Source organism: Maylandia zebra, linkage group LG19 (assembly GCF_041146795.1).
Source record: "Maylandia zebra isolate NMK-2024a linkage group LG19, Mzebra_GT3a, whole genome shotgun sequence".
Classification (NCBI taxonomy): domain Eukaryota; kingdom Metazoa; phylum Chordata; class Actinopteri; order Cichliformes; family Cichlidae; genus Maylandia; species Maylandia zebra.
In genome coordinates, this window is record NC_135185.1 from 3274375 (window position 1) to 3280374 (window position 6000).

Sequence of the window (6000 nt, forward strand, 5' to 3'; positions counted from 1 at the left end):
AGTCTTTCAGCATGCTGAGCATGCTCAGAATGTGACAATATATTTTTGTTCAATATTTAATTTCTTTCAGTTGCAATTGTTAAATGAAAAAAAAAATATTCTTATAATTTAGCAAACTAATTTATCAAAAAAAATATATATACGTATATCTGTATTAGTTTTAATGAATTAATTTGACACCTGTATTGAAAATACCATATTGTATTCATACAGAATCAGTATGGTATCATTGTTTGTCTGTTCACTGATTGTTGAAGCTAAGAGCTACTTTGATCTGTTTAGATCTAAAGTATCCAAAGTTGAGCTCTAATGTTTCTTCACCCCTGTGTGTGTGATATGTGATTTCCTACATGCTGGCAGAGCAGCAGTTTGTGCTCACAGATGGTGACGGTGTGGAGAGACGATGGTGTTTCCTCAGAAGAACCAGCAGAGTCACAAAGGACACCAGTCCATCTCACCACCTTGACTTGCTGACTGATGCTCGTCTGCACTGCACAGAGGAAATCAACTGACCGAGGTTTGTCCAGTGACGTGTTATGAAATGTATATTTGTTTTATGCTTACAGATATGTTTTTCTTGACAGAGGCTCTGCAGAGGTTAGACAAAGCAGAGAAAACATGTGCTTTACATTTTACTGTGATTTATTGAGATATTTGTTGCCTGATGTTCAGCAGGAATGGAGAAATAGAATCAAAGGGAGATGTTTTTGATGTTTTTGTAATGATGTAAGTAAATCTTCAATATTATTTATTTGCTTGGTTATATTAGGAGTGTTTCTGAGTGAGGGGGAGAGGAGTCATCATCCAGGTAAAGTGACGTAGATCAGTGGATACACTTGTCTCCCCTTTAAAGGAGACGATCCAAGTCATCCTTAAATGTTAGTGCTTTCAAATACACAAACATTTTTAAAGGACAAAAATGAACATCCAACTTTGACTGTAATACAAAATAAATCTTTGCATGTGTGTTTTCAAACTCTCAGATGGGCAGCATATCAGTCTTGGACTGTCTAACCTGCCGGAGCAGCACTGAATGACCACCGCACGAGCATGTTCCTGCAACATTCAGCATCTGATCTGTCATCTGTGTACTTCTGCTTTTGGTAAGTACAGCTCCAGTACCTCTAAACACATGCCACCCATTTCTTTTCTTTTTTTTTTTTTTCTGCCTGTCCCGTTTGGTTCTTTTGCCATCAGAATTATTGTCTAAAGGCGAAGAAAGATGCCCAACGGATTTACTTTACCAAATTAACCATCCCAGCCTTGCCGTAATGGTCTATTTGATATACCTTTTATTGTTTATTTTATTTATTTTTTATTTTCACTTGCTAGATACGGGACAGACTTGAATGAGGAAAAGAAAAGGGAGAAAGGAAGAGGGGGAAAAACAGCGGAGAAGAGGGACGGGAATAAAGAGCAAAAAAACAAAAAACAACTAAATAAGCAGACAAAAAAAAAAATACATACAATACAATAACCTAGATCACCTGTTGAGAAAGAAAAAAGAAAAACAGCAGAAGAAAAGGAGAGCAATACAATAAACAACATCACGATGATATATGTGAATATAACAGTAAATACTAAATATTAAACATTATTGTGCAGCACATAATATCGACAGCGCACAGTGTGCTTTGAGGTAGGAGCCAAAAAGGGTGTAGTTTGTGTGTGTGAACACCCGTGTGTACACCTGTGAGCATGGACGTGCTTTTTAAAAGGTTCCTTCATGTAATGATCTGCTAGAGCAGGGGTGTCAAACTCAAATACACAGTGGGCCAAAATTCAAAACTGGAACAAAGTCGCGGGCTAACATTAATATAAAAAAAAAAATCTTCCTCCATTCATGAGAATGAATCTTTTCTTATAGACTCAAACAAGTTTTGCTGAAAAACTGAATATGGAACAAGCAAAGCTTAATACTAAACTATATATATTAGCTATTAGAGGTCAGCTCTAATAGTAATTTGGTATGACTTCGCGGGCCAAATGTAATTAGGCTGCGGGCCAGAGTTTGACACCTATGTGCTAGAGGGTGTGGGGAGCCACAGCCCCGTCCACCAGGGCATGAAGCAGGTATGGAGGAGATCAAAACTCCAGACATCCAGAGGCCCCCAGAACACAAGAGACCAAGGAAGACCAACAGAGGGGCAGCTGCGCCACTTCTGCCATCCATTTCTAACGGCCTGGTTACTTCCTGTCAGTTACTTTAGAAACCATATGGTCACCTGACCTAACACTATTTCTTCTTCTTCCCCTTAATGTTGAAGTGTCAAATGTCAAACAGCTGGAGAGGAAACTACACCAGTGTACTGGGATGTTTCAGCAACACGTGCCAGATGCTGTTCCTTCATGGTGACAGCACCAGAGACAGCCCCACCCACCTCAGGACCTCGCCATTGATCATGATGATTATAATGATGACAGCGAGCGGAACTAAGACTGTAAAAATCCACGACCAGAATGTTTAGATGCTTTCTAATGTAATGTAATGTAATGAATACTGAGTTTTTGTCTCTCTTTTTTTTTCTCATTTGTTACTAACAAAGTTCACCAAATTCACACAGTTTACATTCTGTATGTTTCCATCAAGGTTTATTTTCGTAGAAATCATTGTTTTTCTCCTATTCTCTTTTTCTCTTTTGTAATTGATGATAATTCACTGAATATACTGAATTCTCTGTATGTTTGACCCTGTAGACTGTTTGATGGACTGCTTGTCTTCCTGTTTGTAACCGCCGCCTGTTTTTGGCTAAAGATTTGGATTTCTGACTTTAACACAGCCTCTGCATGTCCTCCCTTTGTGTCCTCTTCCTCTGTGAATGTGTTGCATGTGAGATTCATTTTATTAACAGCTTTCCCACAGTGAGTTGCATCAGCATTCATTCACAGCACATTTCAGAAGGATTCAGATTAATACAGTGATCTTACAGTCAGAATTATCCTGACAGAGTGCCACTGTAAATTATCTTTCATCAAGTAAATTTTAAAGTTCAGTATTTCAAAGCAGGAGTTATGAAGAATCATGCTGGCATTAGGACTAATAATATGTACTTACAAAGTCAAAGTTTTTTAATTATGCTAGAATATTGGAAGACAATCAACTTTTAGTGTTTTCCGCATATTAATTATTCTGAAATAGAGACGGTGACCCTAACTGTACAGAAGCACTAAACAGCTGACAATCTAACAGACATCATTGGCCTGAGCTGTCATGCACAGTGAGTCTGATCCTATGCTGTGAGAGTCTGACAAGCATGTTTCTGGTCAGTTTGGAACAAATAATATCACAATGTTGATCTTTTTTTCAATATTCCTTCTCTTTTACAACATAAACTGTGATCAAGGCTACTTATGTTCACAGCATGTAATAATACTGACAGTCCAGGGCATTGTGGTCTGTTGAGCTAGGGTTAGGGTTAGCAATTCAGACATATGTAATAAATATTAAACGTCTCTGACGTTGGCCACTGTCCGCAGTGTTGGGAAATCCATACCAGGCTGGAATGAGTCAAGGTAGGTGAGCATCCACGAGAAGACACAGCAGATGCATCCTACTAATACTGACAGGACCAGGAGACTCCAGAAACCGAGCATCTTCTCTTCAGTGCCATCCTCTCCTATCACCCTCTCTGCCCACAGCTCTTTGAGTATGGGGTGGAGAAGGGCGCAGAGAAACCCTTATTACTAATTCGTATTATAATTCAATTTTCATGAAATATTCATATTCAGTATTGGTCCTTTTATATTATAACCACGGATCCACCCAGGCTCATGGTGGGGCAGGGCTCTGTCCTGGGATGCTTGAGTGAAAGGTAATGTACACCCTGATGAGGTATCCAGTCTGTCAGAATTGTTTTCAATATTTGGTTCAAAAACACGAGTGACAACAAAAATCCAACTAGGATTCTTGCATATGATGACTGAAGTCTGACTTTGACTAATACAGACTTCAGGGTTTGATGGATCCAGCTGATCCATCAAACCCCCAGCAGGTGAACCTTATTCATGACATAACACGGCAACAATGTAAAAAATTAAACAGCAACAGTCTAAATATAAAGTGCATTCTAAACTCCTCTTCAATATGCAAAGAGTCATTCAGGACTGTAAAACGTGAACTACAAAACCCAGAGTCTTCATCATTAAATCTCTGGTTGCTTCATTTTTCTATCCTATATCAGATACTTTCAGGTTAGGTTAGGTAAACTTGCATTCTCATGGTGAGGCAAAGTGCTTTATGTGTGTGTGTGCGTGTCATGAACGGCTATAAAAGGCCTATAATTAATGAACAAAGCGGGGTTTGAGTTCGAGTTGCGGCAGACTGTCTCTACTTGTAAATGGAACGCAGCCTTCCTACGGCGGACAGCTAATAACAGGAATCGGACGCGGTCCAGCCAAGTCCACAGCAACCAGCCAAGTCAGTGCGCCCCAGGGCAGCTGTGGCTACAATGTAGCTTGCCATGGCCAGTGTGTGAATGTGTGTGTGAATGGGTGAATGACTGAATATAGTGTAAAGCGCTTTGGGGTCCTATGGACTAGAAAAGCGCTATACAAATGCAGGCCATTTACCATTACCATTTACCAACCACCATAGCAACCGCGTAGCATGACCTTAAAAACATATTCTGTCTTCATAACTATCAAACACGTGAAATGATTTGCAAAGTGTGAAAGTGTTACAGCTGCAGAGAGCTATGGCGGTATCTATGGAAGCTGTTTACATAGCTAATAATATACGATGTAACTATGGAGACAGTCAGTCACGTGAGCTAGCGGTGCATGTTTACTACAGTGAATAAGGTGATTGTGTGCACCGCGTCCACACGCTGCAGGGGGGTAAAGACATTACTTCAATATTGTTTTATATTGATATATATTTGCCTTCTGTTGACCATCACCTCAGGTTCACCATTACAGTTTCAGCATACAAATGCACACTGTCTAAACACATTCAAAAACTCATGTCTCAGAAATAAGCACAGCTGTTCATGTTTGTCATTAGAGTTTTATTTGTAAGAAAATTATGAACTTCATATTGTGCATTAAATAAAAGAACATTTCACAACTCTTGAGTCAACAGAAACAGGTAACAGAAATGTCTCTAATGTGTAAGCATTAAAAGATCATAAAGGAAACACTAACATTTATGTGAAACTAATTGTAATAAAAAATGAGCAGGTGCTTTATAGATTTAAAAGAAAGAATCTGAAAACAACACTTTTTTGGTCTAAGTGATCAAAGTAGAAAACAGAACTGATGTTCAAGAACAAACCGTAGCTGCACTAATATTACACATCTCGATCGTTGTACTGAACAGACATGTTGCTTTTAAAACCACATGCAGTGTGTGACCATGACTGTTCACTGAGACCATGAACGCCACTTCGCTGAAGCATTCTTATTCTTCTTCTTGCCATTAAATTGGAAGTAGAAGCAGCACGACCTGATTTGATCTACTGAAAGGAAAAAGCAGAACATCTGAGCTGAAACCAGTCAGCTGAAATCATTAAGACAGGAACAATCATTCAATGCAGTGTCTCAGGTGGCTTAGCCTGTTACAACTGTTGATAAAAGCTAAATACAGTTAACACACAGTATCAGGGAGCTCCAGTGTGGGAACTAGTGGCTTTACGTTTGTAGTCATTTAACTTTCATCCATTCATTCATTTAATTCAGGAGGAAGAAATGTCAGGTGGGTGAAGGGTGGCTACATGCATTTGGTCCCATGCTGTCTTTAATAACTAGAGTTGAAGTTGATGAAAAACGCTTTGTTTCACCACGTTTCTGACTGTTACATGCATTTGAATGGAGTTCTCGCCCGACACAAAGTATAGGTTTTCATTATGTGAATAACTTGAAAATATTAGCTGCAAAACCTGTTTGCCCAGCACGAGGCATATTGAATTCTATAAGATAAAGCCATGAATACGTATATCTGAATTTTCTATCAAAAATTACAGCTATTTATATGAAGTCTTACAAAAACGCTTTCTTTCGCCA

At 38.9% G+C, this 6000-nt stretch overlaps 1 long non-coding RNA gene across 7 annotated transcripts in view; it reads left to right on the forward strand.

Moving 5' to 3' along the window:
* Positions 1-2786, forward strand: part of LOC112436359 (uncharacterized) — a 231354-nt gene extending 228568 nt beyond the window's left edge. For 6 of the 7 annotated variants that reach the window (XR_013094584.1, XR_013094585.1, XR_013094587.1 and 3 more), the window contains 4 exons: positions 361-517; positions 770-878; positions 984-1103; positions 2268-2786. This is a non-coding gene — a long non-coding RNA (uncharacterized LOC112436359). The remainder of the gene's footprint in view (positions 1-360; positions 518-769; positions 879-983; positions 1104-2267) is intronic. The other variant, XR_013094583.1, reaches the window with a different exon arrangement.
* Positions 2787-6000: the final 3214 nt, after the last annotated feature.